The following is a 20,663-nucleotide window of genomic DNA, read 5'->3' on the forward strand; positions in this document are numbered from 1 at the left end:
AACCCCGTAATGCGAGAGGTGATAAAATTCGGGTTAATGTCAGGGCTCAAAACCAACCACTCCAAATCGATAGTATTCCCCCTGACTCCGTGCACCTCAGAGTTCGCCGACGACCATGGGTTCCAATGGGAAACCTCGAAAGTGCGCTACTTGGGGATCAAGATGTCACGTAACCATCACGAGATATTTAGAGATAATTACGGAACCGCACTGCAGCTATTACTTGAACGTATTCAGAGATGGAAATCACTCCCATTGACGCTGTGGGGCAGGACCTCACTGACGAAAATGGTTATTCTCCCCAAACTCTTATATCTCTTCACAAATATCCCGCTACTTCTCCCCAAGTCCTTTCTGTCAAAGATCAAGAGCACGATCCTAGAGTTAATATGGGCGGGGAAACCGGCTCGGGTGGCTTACGACACACTCACTTTACCTATAGCGAAGGGAGGTCTGGCGCTCCCAGATATAGAGAAATATTACTGGGCGGCTCAGGCTCAATTCCTGAGCCACTGGTACTCAATCCACTATGTAAGACCACATGTGCAAGTGGAAAGAGCCCTGGCCTCCCCCGATTTACTATCCGCAGTCATAATCAGCCACATCCCTGTGCCGCATAAGACACTGAACACGGTCCTGTCTACATATGCGATATGGAAGAAGATCGCCAGTGCGTGTGGAGTGGCTGTACGATTCTCCCCCATACTACCTATAAAATTTATCCCCGGTATCCCTCTCACGAACGAAAAGGTATTCCTGCTATGGGTAGACAAAATAGGAGTAAAAACGCTAGGAGACCTCTTCCCAGAGGGCACCTTTCTGACCACCCAAATGGCCAAGGACAAGGGAGGGAACACATCCTTGGACGTCTTTCTCTATTTCAGACTCCGTCACGCCCTGCAGGAGCTATTCCCCTCATTCCCTAAACAACCCCCCACGTGGGAGCTGCTACATAACACAATATTAGCACAGGGAGAGGGCAGACTGGTGTCAACTCTGTACAAAACCCTGGTGAGTGACACGAGGAAGCTCCTACCTAAAGTGCAACACAGGTGGGAATCGGTTTTGCAGGAACCAATCAGTGAGGAAGACTGGGCCTACATTCTGCGACAAACTCAAAAAGTGGCGCTAAATTCTCGCTACAAACTGATCCATTTCAATTTTGTACACCAAACATATTACACACCCGCCAAAAAACACAGGCACCACCCAGAGGCGTCGGCCCAGTGTGAGAGATGCGTTTGTCCCAACGCCGACTTTCTTCATCTGGCATGGGTCTGCCCCGGTATCCAGCAATTCTGGTCCACCGTTATACAAACAACATCCGAGATTATAGGAGAGCAGATGACCCCCCTGCCGCTGGGCCCGCTTCTTGGCCTCACAAGACATCTGCAGCCATCGTCACGCAAGCTGGCGGCACTCCTCATGGTGCTAGCACGAAGGAGAATAGCCATGTCGTGGGGCAGGGGCCCACTCCCTAGGGTAGCTGACTGGGAAAAGGATATAACTTATTGCCAAGATATGGACACTGAATTTATTCGTACACTACCTTTACACGCACGCCCTCCTGATATCTGGGGACCATATATCACCTACCTGATGAACAAATCTGTTACTTCGGACCCTGATAATCCAAACACCCAGAACTCAGGTCCGTAAGAGGGAGGAGCGGGAAGACAAGGAGAGAAAACGTCCATGCGACTAAGGCAATGAGTAGAAACTCTCAAAGATACTGTGGATACGGGGGATGGGGGGCGATGGGGTGGGGGAATTGTTGTGGGATATTGCATTCAGCAGCTCCCTGTTGGAGCCATGCCTACCGGTTATTGTAAAATATAAATAAAGTTTGGAAAAAAAAAAAAAAAAAAGCACAGGGAGTTTTGGGCAGTTCCCTTACTTCCTGCACCTGCCAGACATACTGGAGCCAGAGGCGGGCTTCACTCATGAATCCCGCCAAAGGCAAAAGGAACAAAGATACCAAACCTTGTTCGACACGCAGAGTAAAACTCAAGAAGGTCCTTTCCAACAAGAAATGGTGAACAAAGAAGACCGGGGCATTTTGATGAAATGGGCACCCATGGGTGCTTTACTGCGGCTACGTACACAGCCCACGGTAAAAACACACAATGGTAGTAAAAAGTAAACCATTGCCACCAGCCTTTAATTGTAGAAAGGGTAACAACAAATGTTACATGAGAAACTAGACAAAGGGGATACTAAGTAACCCCTCCTGCACCCTATTGTAAGATAGTGTGGGCTGGGTCGAGAAAGTTACAAAATGTAAGTAAAGTCAATTTCACTTTACTGCTCTTGGAAACAACATTTTTACCAAGAGAAGGTATTTTTTTTTTTTTTTTTTTTTAATTTGATTTAGTTGTTAGTACAACTTTACAAATTTCCATTTTTACAGATAAGACAAATAAAATCAACATTTAGTTATAGGATATAAAAAAAGCTATATAAAATTACAAAAGGTGCAACTTTAAGAACTTCTTTTTGCATAAGGAAATGCTATGTCAAGCAATTGTATAGCTGCAATGCTGATCGATATTTTTCTTGCACTGAAAATTTCAGACCATATTTCATCATAAGATCGACTAACATACTGCCATGACATTTCTTTCATCAGTTTAAATCGATGTGGAACAAAGGCATTGCACTGAATAATTATATGAGCAAGCGTTTCTGTTTGAGATTTATTATTACAAAAGCGGCAATGACTCTGCTTCTTTGTAACCACACCACGTCTTGCCAAGATTTCATTGACTGGCCATAGATTAAAACGCAGACGCATGATTTTCGTTCTTAAATTTACAGATGTACATTTAATGAGATATTCAGCCATGCTACCAAATTCCTTATGACCAAAAAGAAATCTATTAAAATCCTTTAGTCTTAGGCACTTTTCTTGAGTGGTTAGCCAATCAGTCTGGTTCATTTTGGTCTTGGCTCGATTCGGATTTGTGATCAATAGATCAATTGATATGTGTGCTTCAACAAGAGCATTCATAACATGTGTTCTCCAGCTTTGTGGAAATGAATGGGTGGAGAATAAAAGGTAATTTGCTAGGATGGCAAGGCTATCTCGCTTATTTATTCCCATGAGACATTTTCTTAGAAGGATACACATTTTCCATGTAACTTGAGCATGAATGGACAACAAGCCAAGTTCAAATCTCAGTAACATGTTAGGAGTGGACTTAGGCAGTCTAAGTACACGCTTCCAAAATTTCGCTTCAATACCATTCCAAAATTTAAAAGTTCGTGGGAGCAGAGATTCTAAACCATATATAAGAACAGGTATTACCTTTTGCTGGTAAAATTTCATGATCGGAATGCAGGTAAACTTACCAAATCTTGCATGAATTATTTTGGCCTGTGAGATTAATCCTGTTAGTTTGGTTTGAATTATTGTCTCAAATGCTTTTTCCGAGGTGAAATTATTAAAATATACTCCTAGATATTTATATTCGTTCACGATCTGTAATTTTTTATTACATATCGACCATGTATATCTGGTCCGTGAAGACGACTTTGGTTTCCCAAGAATAATGATTTGTGTCTTGTGATCATTCACTGTGAGATTATTTTTTGCCACATAAAAATCAAGGACATTTAATAAATGTTGGAGCCCACTGGGAGTTTGGGACATGAGGACTAAATCGTCAGCATAGAGAAGCCAAGAAACAGCTTGATTTCCCAGCTTTGGGGGATCAGAGTGTGCTCCTGCAAGGTCATCCGCCAAATCAAGCAAAAATAGATTAAAAAGTGTAGAGGCGAGTATACATCCTTGCTTGAGCCCCCTCTCAGTTGGAATAGATTTAGATAACAGGCCCTCTAAATTAAGTTTCACCTGGATAGATGTATTTGAGTGTAGCAAACTCACAATTTTTAACAGTCTCCCTGGGCAACCATAATACGCCAATTTCCTCAAAAGACGCACTCGGTCAACAGAATCAAATGCCATGCGAAAGTCCACAAATGCAACATATAAGGGTTGCTTTCGCATGGCATGGGATTGTTTAATTGCATTAAGAATGGTCAAATTAATGGCTGTTCCGAGACCTGCTACAAAACCCGATTGAAACGGGTCTCTTCGCTTATACTGGAGAGACCATTTATTTAGATCATGTAATATGAGCCTGCAGAAGATTTTTCCTGGTACGTCCAATAAGGCAATGGGTCGATAACTCAAGGGATTTTGCCTATCTCCTTTTTTGTAAATAGGGACAATGATAGAATGTGTCCAGGAACTTGGAATTTTTTGAAGGTATATGATTAGTTGGAACAGTGAGTACAAAATTGGTGCCCACATATCAATATGTTTCTTTAAGACCGCGTTCGAGAGTCCATCAGGACCCGGGGCCCGTGACATGCTTGTTTTATTAATATAATAAAAGATGTCATCTTGCTCAAATTTTAAAGTAAAGGGTGACACTATTATGTCCGAGGGCTCACTTACAGTTGGAGCAACATATATGGATGAAAAATGGTTGCACCAATCGTTTTCTGACACTCCATTTATATGAGATGATACTTGCGATGCATTGGTTACTGAGTTTAGAAATTGCCAAATTTGTGCTGTATTTTTATTCTTAATTTGGTCTAACATAGCTTCTCCTTCTTTTTGTTGCTTTGTTATTTTGTATTCTTTTATCCAATTTCTATATGCAGTTTTAATAGCTCTTAGTGTGTGAAACTTTAAAGATGGAGATAGTTTAAGAGCTTGTCGCTTTTGTGTTTTAAACAAAGCTTTCCTAGTGCGAATTGCAGTGTCATATGATTGAACGGACTTTAATTTGATGTTTTGTTTTGTAGCATATAGTTGCATAATATCAAAAGGGACCAATCTATATGAATCTACTGACATTTGAGACATTTCTGCATAGGATCTTATATGGTCACGATAGCGTGTTAAGGACTCGTGAGACCATTTTAATCGGTTTAAAGAATTGTTAGTTTCATATTTGCCCATAAGCAATTGGCTTTCTACAATCGGCACTGGGGACAGCATGATCTTAAATGTTAATGGACGGTGGTCACTATATTGCGACGTCTTGATGGCAAAATCAGTAGTATGCGCGAATAGATTTCTGGAAACAAAAATGAAATCAATTGTTGCTGACTGTTTTTGGCTATGCCATGTCGGTAATGGAGGAGAGTCCGCTGCACTTGTGCCATTCAGCATAATAAAATTCCAAGATTTCATGAGTTTGTTCCATAATCGTATACGCTCAAGATCTTTTGAGGTTTCTTTGTTAAGAAGATGCAAGTTCAAATCGCCTGCAATAGCAAAGTGTACAATTTCCCGCACAAGCACAACATTTTCCAGGACAGCTGTTATATCTTTCAAAAATGTGGCAGTTGTAATGCCCATTGGATTCCAATAAACATTGATACAAGCAATTTTAAGAGAACTAACTGAAATATAGGAGCATTGGATAAACGGGTTGCTAGAAGGCAATGCAGAAAGATGGATATTTGCTAGAGAATTTGCTGCAGTAAGCAGACCTGACATAGGTCTCCCTCTTGAAGCACACAAGGCTGGTTCAAGTAATATGTCATAATTGTTCCAAGTTGGTGGAGTAGACAGCCAGGTCTCTTGTAGAAAAACCAAATCATAATCACCCAGTATACTTTCAGGGTTATTAATAAGATGAGAGAAACCTCGTGTGTTCCAACTTAGCACCGACAAATCAACCTGCTCCCTATTTCGATCTAGTTATACTCTGGTAATGACATTTTGGTTCTTATACATAGGAGTGTTAGTTTCATTTCTATGCTTAGGGATGTATGGTTGGAATCTATGTGTGGATTTCAAACAAGATTTAATAGGTCCTTCATCTTCGTTATTGCATGAGAGTGCAAATCCTAAATCAAATAATTCATCCCGGGCATCCCAAATGATGTTATGGATTATTAGAGATCGACACCATATAAGAACTGTTGTCAGATCCTCACTGTGAGGGAATTCGATCTGATCAATATCATTAGAGTCGATCTCTCGCAAGGATTTCACATCCGAGAAAAGTCTAAGAATATTTTGTCGATTCATGTTGTGTGATGTAATTAGATCTTCTCGTGCTGTTAAGAGCAGGGAGTGTCTGTTTTCTACTTTAGATTGCTGTCTTCTACCAAACTTTATTGGTTTATCAGAAGTAGACTTTAGATCTGTCATTGCTTGATTAGCAAATTGCAGTGAGTTTGATTGTTTTTTAAATTTTCCATCTTTCGGATAGTTTTGCATTTGTGCTTTGGAGTTTAGCATCCATAAGCGTGCAATAGACTCTTTGATTTCATTTAGATCTGATTGTGACATGTTATTATTAGCAAACCCCTCTCGTGTTGTTTCCTCATCGGCATATAACAATGGGTCAGCAAACGATACTCGTTTAACTGATGGATTTATTGATTCACTAGGCATCACACAAGATACAGAATTCGAAGAGTTAAGAGTTAAAGATTTTGCTGGGCCATTAGTTATGATCGGAAAAACTGGAGGGTCAAATTTACGTGTCTCCAGATATAAGTCAATTTCTTCCCTTAGTGCTTTCCTTGATGATGCAACTACATCTGTTACTTTGGAAAATGGGACATTCATTGCATTTGTTTTTTCAACAGTGGTTCTCAAAGGCACATAGGCTTGTTTGTTTTGGATTCTAGAAGATAAGTTTCCAGCCACTGCATTAAGATCAGTGCCAGATTTGTTGAGAGGGACAGAAATTGGTGCGCTATAATCTTTGTTTTTGAATGAGGTTTGTTGTCCCTCTGCCAAAGTGATCAAATCGTTCAGTGGGGGATGATCCATGATCATTCCCACTGACTGAGTGCTAATGATGTTTTTTAGCTTCTTAGATTTGGCTAGAGCAACATATTTTTTATTTATGAGACTCGCTGCTGATGTTGATCTAGAGTTCGCTCTTGTAATATTATTAACAAATTGTTTGATGGATGGAGATGCTGTTACTTTTACAGCTTTCATATTTTTTGTTTTTTTTTCCGCCATTTGTTTAGAGCTCTTCTTTTTTGAGAGATTCTCACTCACTTCATTAATAGTTTTTTTGTCAAAAACAGGATAGGTCGTTTTATGTGCTTGAGCACATTCCAGTTTTTTATTATTTTCTTTTTGTACTAAAAGACGTTCAACGGAGGGGAGTATGACAAGTTCTTGAGGTGCCATTTTTTCTACTATTATACCTGGCACAAAGGGAACCGCTGTCTTGGAAGTATGTGGAACACTGGATTTATGTGATTCAAGACAGATTTGGGAGTCCATAATGATTTCTATGATTTGACAATCTGGGTCTTCTACGGTTTGAGTACTTATACAGGTCCCAGTCACACTTTCTTTTGATGTACAACTCGGCTTCTGGGCTAGAGACTCTGCTATTCTTTGTTGTAAATGAGTGACATTATTTATTTTTGCATTAATGTCATCATGTAGAAAGGACATCTCTGATAATAGCTTAGTTTGATTATTTCCAAGAGTATTAACATTAACAGTGAGGCACTTTAAGGTGCTATCCACTGATTCAAAGAGCTTCGCAAGAGCCATTAATGCTATGTTCATGACTTCCAAAGTTAAATTTCCAGATTTGGGATTAGTAGAAGATCTTTCAAGACTCGTAAGAATATTATTTGATCTTCGTGGAGTTGGTGGTATAAATGATACCTCCAAAGTCGATATGTCACAATCTGGACGATAGAACATATCTGGGGATTGTGATAATTTAGAGCCCTCTGCTCTAACCGAGCAATCCGAGTTGTTATTTCCTAGTGCATTTGTTAATTCACTTGGTTTTTCAAAAGTTACAGCAGCACCAGATGGCGCAGCACCAGACAAGGCATTTTTTAAAAGCATACTGTCTGACATGGAGGCAGGCGTTTTGGAGGTTTCTGGTGTCTCTTTTAAGTTTGAATTGCCATCTGATGTAAGCACCCGCTCACCCCCATTACCTGTTTCAGAGTCAATTGGCACAATATCAATAATATTATTAGCATGTGCAACGGTTACCATCTGATTAGGCAGAGTGGCTTGGGTAGTCGTTCCACAGTGCGCCCCGAAGCCATATTTCCGAATGTCAGCATTGTCCATCGGTGGTTTTTTCATTTTTTCCTTTGATTTGCATTTAGTTCGAGCAGAGTGATGGACAGGCGTGGAACATATATTTCCTGCAGGACTTGATGGAGGTCTTTCAACCACCGATGCGATCAGCAAAGGCTCGGTTTCTGACATTATTCGGAGCCGTGTGTTCATAGGCATGTCAGTTGTAAGACGATAGATTTGGTTTCTTTTGGTAGACATGTTTAAATATAATGTCATAAGTTTGTGACCAAAATAGACTGAGTGGTAAAAGGGCTTTACCATTTATAAAAATAGGAAAGAAATGAGGCCCCGTGGTGCCCCGGGCGCCGCGGCGAAGCGGCAAAGCGGGGACTCCACGGGGACTCGCTCGGGTGCGCGCGCGCGGTGCGCGCGGCTCGAGACTTATGTAGGCCCGCCTCCAACAGGGACCAGCACAAAGCCTAGATAAATATAAACAAGGTATAAGTAATGTATAGTCCACCTTGTGTATGAAATAAAGGATAACACATAGAAATAGGCTTCCTTGGAGATCGATTTCACCTGCTGGGCGTTGTAGTCCAAAGAAAAACTGAAGTCCAGAGCACAGCAGAGGAGACAGCAGCAGCGTGTAGCGGCAAAGCGTGGACTCCACGGGGACTCTAAGAGACTTCCCTGTGCCACTGCACTGATGATGCTATGTGTCACAATGTAAAAAGATTATGCCTATGGAGTTTGTCAGACTCCAAAGTTAAAAGAAACACATAGTTCAAAATCACAATAAAAATATAGAGAGGGTGAGAAGAAGGGCTCACTCTCTCCAGGTTAGAAATCAAAAGTAAGTCCAGCAAAAGAGCTGGGGGTCTCCAAGGTAGAAGGGAATTGGCACAATCCTGAGAATTCTCCCTCACAACTCAGTTAAAGAGACATAAATCTCTCAATTCTGTAAATCTCTTCAGCATTTATTTAAATAGTGACGATAGGCCATTGGGCATTAGGGTGCCACACAAAACAATACACATAATAATCAACACGCATAACACCAGTTAAATCAACTTTCTGAAAGGAACCAGAAGGCACTAATACAGAAATTAGCACGAATAGATTAGTTAAGCATAATCCTTACATTGGAAGCAGATGACATTTGGTCAGGTTTTTATATACACTCAAAAATAAAATCTGATTACTTTGCCCACAGCCAATGATAATAGGCCTTTAATGTTCCGGTGCAGCATTCCATCATATGCAACCTTCCTAAAAGTCTGAAGTCCTTGTGCATTCAACCACAATATTCATGCACGTGTGAGTCTCACACAAGCTCATCAGGCAAGAAAACTATATGCCTCATTATGACCCTGGAGGTAAGCATGCCGCTTTTTACGGCATGGCTACCCCCATTCCGGGTACCGGGTCTGGGTTCCCTGAATGGTGAAATACCGGGCCATTTTGACCTTGGAGGGCCCGGTATTTCCCCATTCTGGGAACCCGGACCCGGTACATCCCCATTCCCATTTCAGCCCCCATAGGGCTCAATGGGAATGGGGATGATGCTAATAACGGGCCTGTTAATGACGGGCCCGTTGTTAGCATCCTGGTCTGCTCGCGGGAACCGCTAAGGACGCCTGGGTTTTACCAAGTGTCTTTAGCGGGTCCCGCAAGCAGACTTCGTAATGAGGCGGTAGGGGGTTAATAGGGCCGGCAGCTCTACCGGCCCCCTTAACCCAGTACCGCCAGCATCTTAATGAGGCCCAATGTGTACCCTACATTTATTAAGATGAGTCAAAATTCTGTCACTTCCATGTAAACCAAATAGAACAATAAAGGCAACGCAGTTTTAGCCACTGTGTCCAGATATGAGGAAGCTTTAACACAACCACATCTGTGCACGGAAACATGAGCTGGACTGCTTCTCACTCAAGGGAGTTTCGCAGAGTAATAGGTTGAAAAAGTACTGAGGGTCTGCACATGTCGCACTGAAATACTAAAATAAAGAAAAATGACTTTTGTGTCACCCTGAGGTTTTAGGCGATCCACGCGCTGTGGTGCAGTGCCTGGGCTGAAATAGGTGTTCAGAATGCAATAGCACTGGGAGCCGACCAAGCGTGAAATGATTCCCAGAACTGTGGAGTTTATTTCTACAGAGTTGGACAAAACCCTCCGCAGCAGCTGCTATAACTTGAAATCCGACAACCCCTCTTTTCACAAAGTACATATTTTCAGTAATTCAATTGTAGGCATTGCACGTTTTCGTTGATTGTTAACTGCTTAAAGCCTCAAAATGGGTGTATTTTCAGCAACGACATAACACCAACAGCGAGACTGCAACATAGATGCACTTAAAACACGTGTTCTCCCCTTTATAATACACTCAGAAATATCAATGGATTTGGAGTAACACAGTGGGGTTATTGGAGCCTGTTTCACCAGCATAGCGACCCGTTCAAATTGCTGTAGCACTGTACAGTAGAAGAGTTGAGGATGCTAGACACTTGAGTACACTACACATGCACATACTAATGTGGTGGCAGCCATATAAAGTAGATGCTTAAAACAGGATCCGTGTGAATGAAAATGAATGCAGCATACAGAGGGCTTGTTTTAAGGGCATATTAAGATGCATTGTGGGCAAGAACGTTCGCATGCCAGTCGGCGGGTGCACCACACTAGTGTGGGGAGAAGTTTGGCCACCTCAACAAAGTACATTTTATATTTGTTAACTTTTTCTGTGGACCGTTTGCTCAGATTGGACAAGGTGCTGTCTGACACAGGCTTCATTGTACTTAATTGACGTGATTGATATAATTTGATATGATAAGTCATGTATAATGCACCTGTACACAAGTGTTTCTAGGCGCGACAAAACAAGGGGGGGGAGACAGAGGAAGGATAAGACAAACGATCTTGCTAGGCCTTGTGTCATTCAGACCGTGCAAGAGCGAGACGAGAAGTGCAAGGGCAAGAGGGGGGGAAGTGCCAGGGAGAGGGACGTGGAAACAGGCAGCAGCGCTCAGAAGTAAGTGCAGCACAGGGCAGCACGGCTGCGGGTAAGTGCAAAGAGGACGATGACGAGGTTTTGGCGAGGAAGAGGTAATGGCAAATGAGGATATGTGTTTTTCAGTTTCAGGAGGTCATTTTTGCCGGTTGGCTGTTGGGAAGATGTCCCTCAAAGTTTCATTTCCTCAGTTCCGGGGCTTAGTCACAAGTGGTGTTAAAGGAGTTCCAGTCAGTTCAAATAATCTCAAAGAGCGTACAAGTTGACACTTTTTAAAAAATGTGTTAATATTCAAATGATTTTAAAGTGGGAGGAGGTTAAGGCTGGTGGTCAAAGTTGCATTTGAAATCTTTGGCACAAGTTGAGAAGATGCAATGGCTCGATCTGAATGACACCTGGCCTAGTAGGATCGCTGTCTCTGTCTTCCCTCTGTATCCTCTCCCTTGCCTCGTCGCGCCTTGAAACACTTGTGTATAGGCACGTTATAAATGCCATATCATATCAAGGGTTTATCGTAGCATCAGTACAAATGTTGACAACAGAATATTATTCCTGTTTTTCCGGTACAACGCCATAAGGCAAAGACTCAGGGTTCTTGATGCAGGCCCTTCTTAGAGGCTTCATAATATGTCATTTTATTCTCAGTACAACCTACATGTGAGGCCGAGAGGCACTTTGCGCCAGAGTGATTACCCTTTCCATTGGTAGAAGTGTACCATAAAAAGCAGTGGAATTGTGAGCCCACAGAAGATGGGTGCATAGTGAAACACTTGTGCCAAGGGGTAACTGCTGGGAGAGGTAGACATCCAAAAGACTGGAATGGGTAATAGAATGAAGTCATCTGAATTTTTAAATGTTTTCCTCAGTCATTTGAGTAGGTTAGATTATTTATATTCACTGGTTTTAACTCCACTTGAACCCATACCTAAAACCTACCCAAGCAAGTACCTCTTCAACAGGGGCCTAACATTGGATAAACCAGCCCTGTCATGAATTGAAGTTGCCAATGTATTCCAAAATCTTGGTGCCAAGACTGAAATATTGTAATCCCTTTTGGTCTGAAAGATTCCTAAGGATAAGTACTCTACAAATGAAAGGTTCCATCCTGAAATATTGTTTGTTATGCTATCTTTATGTTAGGCAGGAGTAGCCCCATGGATGCATTTGAGGGAGAATTCTGCAATCTCTACTCTACTGGAAACAACAGCAGTTTCCTGCAAACAGCTTGGACATGATCAATTATCTTACATCCAGAATCAATCCGTGTTGAACCACCTGGAGTCTGCTTATAAATGTATTGAGGTACCCTTTGGTTTTCTTTACAATAGTCCAAGTGACTAGACAGTGGTGTGCCTAGTACAACTGCACACTTGCCCAGTGGCATGATGGAAACAGATCCATTCAACAACCTGATATTAAAGATGCACCCTTTCCAAATGGCCTCAAATGTTATCAACCATAACATTTAAACAGGTAACCTGACATAACAGCTTGACATGTTTTCTCAAATTAAGGGTTGGTTGGGGTGGAGGAAATATGTCTTAGTGTTGGCAGAACCTCCTCCATTTTCTGCTCGCTAAGACCAAGCCAGCAAGAGTCCAGCCAGGCTGAGTTGACATCCAATCCAGGCAAAGTGAATGTACACGTTTTAGCTGGAAATGCAGTGGGGCACTAACATTAAGAGGTATGATTTAATTTCTGGAATGGTGAAATTGTTGGTAAAAAGTAGTACAACTGTTACCAGTAAATAATTACAGTAGTGAGATCAAATTCGCAATAACTCTCGATCAATTCAACCTCAGATCCTGCCAGGCTCTAGTGTAAGCATGCTGGATTATCTTTTTTAATTTTTTTCTAAAAACCTTTTTCTTCATGTTTGTAAAGGTTGTATGATGTGCTATTGCTTTAAAATTGTGTGGAAGATTAATTCCTTAGTTTCGATAATTGGAATGCCAATGCACACCCTCCGCCACTTTGGTTAGTGTCACAAGCATGTCTGGCCTGTAGATTGCAGGTTGGAGCAAATCTATTAGGACTTTAGGTTATGAAAGAAGGGCCTGTTTACTAATAATGCCCTGTGGGCCGTGCATATGACGTTGAACGTTAGACTGACTTTGAACGGGAGTCAGTGTATGCTCTGTAAGGTAGGTGAAATGAGACTGAATTGAATGATTCCTGACAACATTCAAGGGACCATGCGTCGAACCCTCAATAATCTAAGTGTAAATGGCTTAGTGAACTCAACATAAGTACTGTTAGCAAAGCCAAAGTGAGATATTACTTAAGAAATAATGGCCTGAACTCTTCAAGGATTTGGCAGTACTGAATATATATGCCACCACCCTTGCTTTGTTAGTAAGGATTAATTTTATTTGTCTCTGCAGCCTCCTGTAGCATGGGCTGGTATATATTCCCAACTTCCAACACCCAGAGGCTTCACTCACAGTATTACACAGAGGTTCTGGGAACAGATCCATCAGAACTCAATTATGGAAATTAAAAAAGTGCAAGGCAAAACCCAGCTTTATTAACCTCAAACTAAAGCAGGGACAACAAACAAGCATAACATGTTGGTGCTATCAGTGTGCTTATCAACAACAACAGATAATATACTGAATATTAGTCATAACTGACATCCTACTGTAATCTTAGTTACCAAATCTTATGGGGGACGGGTATTGGATAATAGTAGTGGCTAAATATACATCTTATAGGGAGACAGAGGTCTGACTGGCTAGGCTCCTCTGATGGTTGTTCCTGAAACCAACACTAAATGTAAAAAAGTAAAAGACATCATCTCTACAATACACTACTGGTTGGCATAACATGTACTGGGTGGCCTAGCATCACAGATTTTAATTTGTTGACTTTCTACTAACCAACCTTGGACAACTGACAGGTTGTCAAGACATTGGTCAGACAGGAGTAGAGGGAGAGAGGTCCATGGACTGCATTCCTTTCGATACCATCCCTCATTTCTAGGCAATGAGCCAGGGTTATGTCCTTTGTATTTGGCCTTGTGTGGCATCTTGTGTCTAGGGCTACATGTTGGGAGTAAGGCAGGTGTCTTATCGGTGTTCATTGCTAATGAATAAACTGTGTTCTTCAATTCAGAGTCATGTTTGATGAGACCATATTTGGCGTTATGTCAAACACATTCATTTTTTTATATTTTAGCTACTATTAAAGTGAGTGTTATGGTTTCTTTCACGACTGGGGACTTTCTTAAGCTATTCAGAATCTTTGGCTTGTAGTCGTCCTGCACCTGGCTTACAAAGGGTGGCTGTTCTCTCAATTAATATGGCTTGGGAATTGTTATCTTGAGCTTTCACTGCAACAAAGACCTTCCGCTTCGAGTAACTCTGACCCTCACCCCTACCCATCTCCTGATGTCCTGTGACTGCTATTGTCTTATGTGTATATGTGCGCCCTAATGCCTGCGGCCTTCGGGACATTATAAATAAATAAATAAATAAACATTCCTATTCTCCCTTATTCATGGTAACCATGGCTTGGGTTGATAGCTACTTTCTAAGCTCAACGGATCTATATTTTGTTATTTCAGCATTTTGAGTTCTGGTAAAGCCTTGAGGCATCTCATTTACTTTGAATAGTGTTGCAACTTTCATTGTTGAAAAGATGGCTTCCCATTACTCTCCGTTTCTATGTTAGTGGGCTATATTCATGTATCTTTCATGTTACATTCAGCGAATACATTGCTTATGTTCATATTCTTCATGTCTTTATGGATGCCATGTAAATATTCTTCATGTATTAATGCATATAATACCTAGCGCCCATGTTATTCATGCTGAGTTCCATGTTCCTGTTCATAAAGCAGCATTCCCCACTGAAATCACAATATACCCAATGCTTAGTGTAATTTTGAGGGTACTGAGGGCATTTTGATCCATGAGGGGCGATAGTGCTCACCATTACCTGGGAACGGGGCAGGTCATCTTTTTGGGTAGACCCATGTATGTGAGCATCGACGTTTATTACTATTTTCATTCCTACAACCCCTTTGGCAACCTTTTTGCAGCCGTTTATTGCAATTCTTAAGACACAGAAGGCAATGGTAGCACCACCACTAGAACGGCTATTAATATTTTGAATGTATTAGGCAACCAGGTGTGTATCCATGAACACAGGTACGAGAACCAGTCTTCAACTTCAATTTCTTCCACCATTTTTGTGTGTAAATCTGTTAAGGTGGCTATGGCCTCTGTGAGGGTTTATTTCTTTCTTTATTTATCTTTGTTGCTTGTATAGCGCACCAAGCTCAAAGGCATCTGTGTGCTTGCTTACATAGAAAGATCACAATTGTTACACAGGTTGCAGTTATACAGTTATATTCACAATTTTCTCCATTCTCCTCATCGTGGGAGGGTTAGTCCATGCAGCAAGAAGGCCCGATTTGTGCACACACGCTCCCCATCCATGCCGTTATCAGATCAAGAACATATCTGTTCCGGAGAGTCATAGATCTTACTGCCCACAGCTCCTCTCTGATTGGCATTAAAGCCTTTCACGGTTGCCTTGATTGTTTGCAACAACTCCCATCTGGTTATTTGTAACAATTCTGCTTTTGTGGATGCCTGCAACATGGGAATAAAGAAGGATATTACTGAACAATTTAGACTGATCTTTTATGCCATTGTAGGACTATGTATGGGGATTAAAAGTAGTTTACCCTCTTTCTATATTTTAGGGTAAGAGACCTTTTATTTCTTAGGTATGCTTTCATTAGTGGGAACTCGCCAATCTGTACTTCAATATGGGGTACTGCTAAAGCTGGTGTACTTATTATCACCAGGGAGCACCGCCCTACCCAGTTTGGAGGGAGCTGCATGTAAGCCCTTGAACCACAGGCCCGATAGTTGTCCATTAGTGCAGTTGTGCCTATTTTTATGCTGGGCACATCAAAAATACATGTTGCAACCTATGTATTCCCCTTCTTTGACCGAGCCATATTCTTGAAAAATAATGTAGCATTTTCTATGGGTATTATGGGTAGCAGGCCTGCTTCATCCTCTACCCATGTGAGTAAGTTGCAATATTCAGTCCATTATCTGAGACATATCATTTGCATTCTGCACCACCTCTACTGGTACTGTCAGGAGTGTCTGTGATGTGCACCCCATCATTCCTTCAAAACAAGCCTTCTGAGGTATATACCTGTCCACATATTAGTAATTGGGATCTTTCCCAACACCCAAGTATCTCTTTTCCTGCAGCATGTGTGCACTGTAATAATTGATTATCTGTTATTCTAACCTCTCTTCTTTTCGGACCTTATAATGTGTATTGCATCACCTTATTTTTTATTCTAGGATCATCTATCATAGCATTCTGGTTTATGTAGCTATCCTCATAAGGGGACGTCTTTTTGATCATCCATTGCAGGGTGACCCATTATCCTTTGAATGGCCCCCTAGTCATGCAAAGTGCTAAGTGTGTTAGACAATGTGCTCTATGTGCAGGTATTACTGTGACCACAAATGTCCCAGAACCGCTCATGCTGTAGAGGATGAGGGAATACACATAACAGCTCTCATCAGACTTTTCTCTCCCTACTTTGCTCATGTGCTGATACCCTAAATTATTAGTGACATCAGCAGAATCAGTTATATATTTGGTCAGTTGCCCAGAGTCATCTAGCACACTTCTTATTCATCTGTGTGCTTACCGTGGAAAAGTGTTTTGTTGTCATTTTACTTGTCATTTTAACAGTAGTTATAGTCTTGTACACTGGTCTAGCTACATTATAAAGAAACCATTTTCTTAATGTCATAAGAATAATAAAATGAAGGCTACAAAATGACTAAAATGTTGCTATAAGTATAATTTCTAATGTGTCTGCCTTGTGCAAATAATTGTAAGTATTATTAATTCTGAGTGTTAAAAGCGAATATCTAACAGTATTGAATAATCCCATTCTTTTTACCTCAAGAAGTCTTTTTAAATGTCTTCAACAAATGGGCATTTACAGAAAAAATGTGTTAGTACTGAAAGGAAGCTTCGTTCTGAAACAAGGTAGGATTTTATATTAAACAATCATACTGCGAAACAAATGTTCCATGCACCAAAAAAGGGATAAGTGTCCACCAAATATGAAAAAACCAAGAAAAATATAATTGCTTTAGGGAACATTTGATATTTTCCTTTTACTGTGGAACTGTTCACGCTTTATTTCAGGCAATCGTCATTGGAAGGATGTTGGACTGACTGGCCTGTGTGTCCTTAGAAAGAACAATGTTTTTTTTTTTTAATTCTTCTTACTGCAGATTGGCCCTTGTCATCAATCTTTTTTGGGCTCTTCCCACATCTTCTTCACTCTCGAGCTCTATGTTGGCAGGCAGGAGGTCTCTCCTTTGTAGAGTTCGATGTCTCTGAGGTGCAGCCAAGATTTCCTACCTTGGAGCTTCACTGCTGTGTATGTAACCAAAAGGTGGTCCATTCCATTATCATACCGAAGCACTTTGGACACTCCGCATCTTGGACATACCTGATGAAAAAGGAACTTCACAGCACATTTGTATTGTTTATTTGTATAGCGCCTATACAAAAAGCAAGTGTTTCGAAGCGCTCAAGTGGGGGCAAGGGGAAAAACAACAGTCATTCAGAGCCCTTGACATTCTGAAATGATACTAGTGTGCACAGGCAGAGTAAGTGCATATAATACCTTGACAGTGGAGATAACAGCAATATGGTCTGATGAAGATTCTGCAGTTTTTCCAAGTGCATAAGGCACCACAATGCAGGAAGGGAAAGACGAGGAGAAAACAAGACATACAATCTTCAACATGGTATAGTTCAGCTCGTGCAAGTACACAGATGGTTAAAGGGGAGGGGGTTATTAAGGGAGGAGGGAGGGCCGACAAGTGTGTTGGGTTTTTGAAGTGAAGTGTTAGGCCAGGGCCATGCACAGGTCCTGGGTGCGTGCGACAGTAGAGGAGACTGCTATAGAATTGGCCAGTCCCTTACAGACTTTGAAAAGTTCTGTTGTGTTGTTTGATGACGAACAGATGCAGGATTGAATAAAGACTCTTTTCTTGGTGTGGATGCAGAGTCGATATTGCCTTTGAAGGAGGTGACAGGCCAGTTTGTCAGAGGGCTTGCCTGATGAATTCCATTTCCGCTCAGCTGTCCTACACTTTTGTTAAAGGGCAGTCAGATCGGAATCATACCAAGAGTTGCACTTTTTGGAAGGCTTCAGTGGGACGCTCATGACAGGGGCAAGCATATCAAGGGTGTTAGTGATAGGGAGATTGAAGTTAGCGAGGGCTCTGTCAGGGTGGCCGTGAGCTGCAGGGGTAGGAGGCGGAGAGTAGGTGGAGGCAAAAGCAGCCACTGTCACTCTTTTCATGGGTTTGGTGGTTATGAAACTGAGTGGTCATGCCGGGTGCGCTGATGTGAGAGGAGAGCTTCAAGTGTGATGAGAGAAGGGAATTATTCGTCTAAGAGAGAGGGGTAGTGAGAGGGATAGAGAGAGGTAAGTCGGTGGAGATGAGGGCATCCAAAGTGTGGCATGCTATATGCATTGGGCCAGAGGTTAAGATAAAGAGGCAAAGAGAGTTGCAAAGGTTGTGGAAAGGACTTGAGGAGTCAGTCGAGTCAAGATGGATGTTGAGGTCACACAGCAGCATGAATTGAGAGGAGGAGGAGAGTAGAGAGGTGACCAGGTCAGCCCATTCTGTGAGGAAGAGTGTGGTCTGTCCTGGTGGTCAATAGAAGGTGGCCATAAGGAGAGAAGATTTAGGGGAGAGGGAGAGGCTGCAGACTAGGCAATCAACGGAGGAGTTTGCCTGAGTGGGGATGATGTTCACAGGTATCCAGTATGGGAATATCAACGCTACCCCCCCGCCCCACTGAGCGCTTGAGCCTGGGCACAGAGAGGATCTTGTATCCTTCAGGCAGATGTGTGTCATAGCGTGGGACAAATCTGTCCCAGAACCATGTCTCTGTGATGGCGGGCACATCAAGAGCCATGTGTTCAAGGAGGTTGCAGATGTTTGACAGCAGAGCGAGAGTTTAGCGTGGCAATATGGAATAGAATGAACGTCTTTGAAGGTCTTCTATGGGGGGGCTCAGGGGACGTGGTCCCTCCGAGTGCGGCAGAAGAACCAGAGGGATAGTGGAGGATGACAGAGGCGCCCAGGGCAACAAGAACGCCTGTGCGGAGGAGAGAGGCACTGTGGACAAGAGAGCCTGTGCAGAGGAGGAGGGATGCCCAGTGGGCAAGGGAGCCTGCGCAGAGGAGGAGAAAGGCACAATGGGCAAGGGAGCCTGTGCCGAGGAGGAAGTAGGTGCAGTAGGCAAGGGTGTCTGTGCAGAGGAGGCACAGTGGGCAAGTGAGCCTGTGTAGTGGAGGAGGGAGGCACAGTAGGCAAGCAACCCTGTGCAGAGGAGGCAGGAGGCACAGAGGGCAAGGGAACCTGTGCAGAGGAGGAGGAATTCACAATGGGCAAGGGAGTTTGTGCAGAGGAGGAAGTAGGTAAAGTAGGCAAGGGAGCCTGGCCAGAAGGATCGTTAAGGTTAGAGAGGAGAGGTAGGAGCCTGTCAAAGAGAGGAAGGTTAGGTTGAGGACCCTGAGCCATGATGGTTCCATTGAGATAGACATTAATGATGACTCCGGAAATGGACAAGAGGTCAAGGAGAACCTTCTAGCTAATGCCACCATTAATGGGAGAAGAGGCGATAGGGGAGAGAAAGCCGAACATATAGCGAGTCCATAGGCCAAGTAAGTTAACGAAAAAGAGGATGTCTGTGAGAGTCTCTGGCGGAAGCCATGACATAGGTGTCTGCAATAGGAAGGCGTGGGTTGGAGCCCAGTATGTCGTTAAGTTTCTTCCAGACAAATGTAGTGTAAAGCTCACCTGATTCCCGTAGAGGCGCCGGTCTTGACTGGGCGTATACTGTATCTTCAAAGGTGATGTGTAACACACGGCTGGCTCTTTGGGCTGGACCTCTGTGCACTGTATGTCTGACTCGAAGGGTAAGATGTCTGCAGATAGAAAATATGGGATTAATGAACTGGGTTATTGAATGTCTCTCTCTTCTTCCCTTTCTCTTCTCCTGTAGAACCCCAAAGGTTAACGCTCTCACCTTAGGTAAGTGAACGCCGTGCTCTCCATCTGCCTCGGGGCAGGGTGCTGTAACCAGTTTCTTCACTGGATAAGGGGAGCAGGCCTCTTGACTTCAGAGGACTGCTGTCCGTCGTTTACTGCACGAACGGTAAGTTTCGAGTAATTCTAATGTCTTTAAAAGTCTTTAGTAATGATGTCTCTTGTTTTGCAGGGTTCCGGCGATGGCGGATGACGGGCTGAAGTGAGTTGAAGATGGAGCCCGTGTGATGAATAGAACCGCCTGGAAGCACGTAAGTAAGCGCTTGTTGCCTGCTTCACGATGCGCTCTAACTGTCTTTTTATTTTGCAGGTACAAGTTCGGAGCGGCTGCAGGGTGCCGGAATACCCACTGGGTTAGATGTGGAAAGGAGTAATGGCACGTGAGTATTAAAGTTCCCCAATGTCTTTAAACGCACCTTGTTTTGTCTTTCAGATGCGGGATGCAGCGCCGAAGGCCTCCGGAGCGTGCGAAGAGTTGGTA

The sequence above is a fragment of the Ambystoma mexicanum genome, chromosome 5q (genome assembly GCF_040938575.1).
Source record: "Ambystoma mexicanum isolate Mex_15411 chromosome 5q, UKY_AmexF1_1, whole genome shotgun sequence".
NCBI lineage: Eukaryota > Metazoa > Chordata > Amphibia > Caudata > Ambystomatidae > Ambystoma > Ambystoma mexicanum.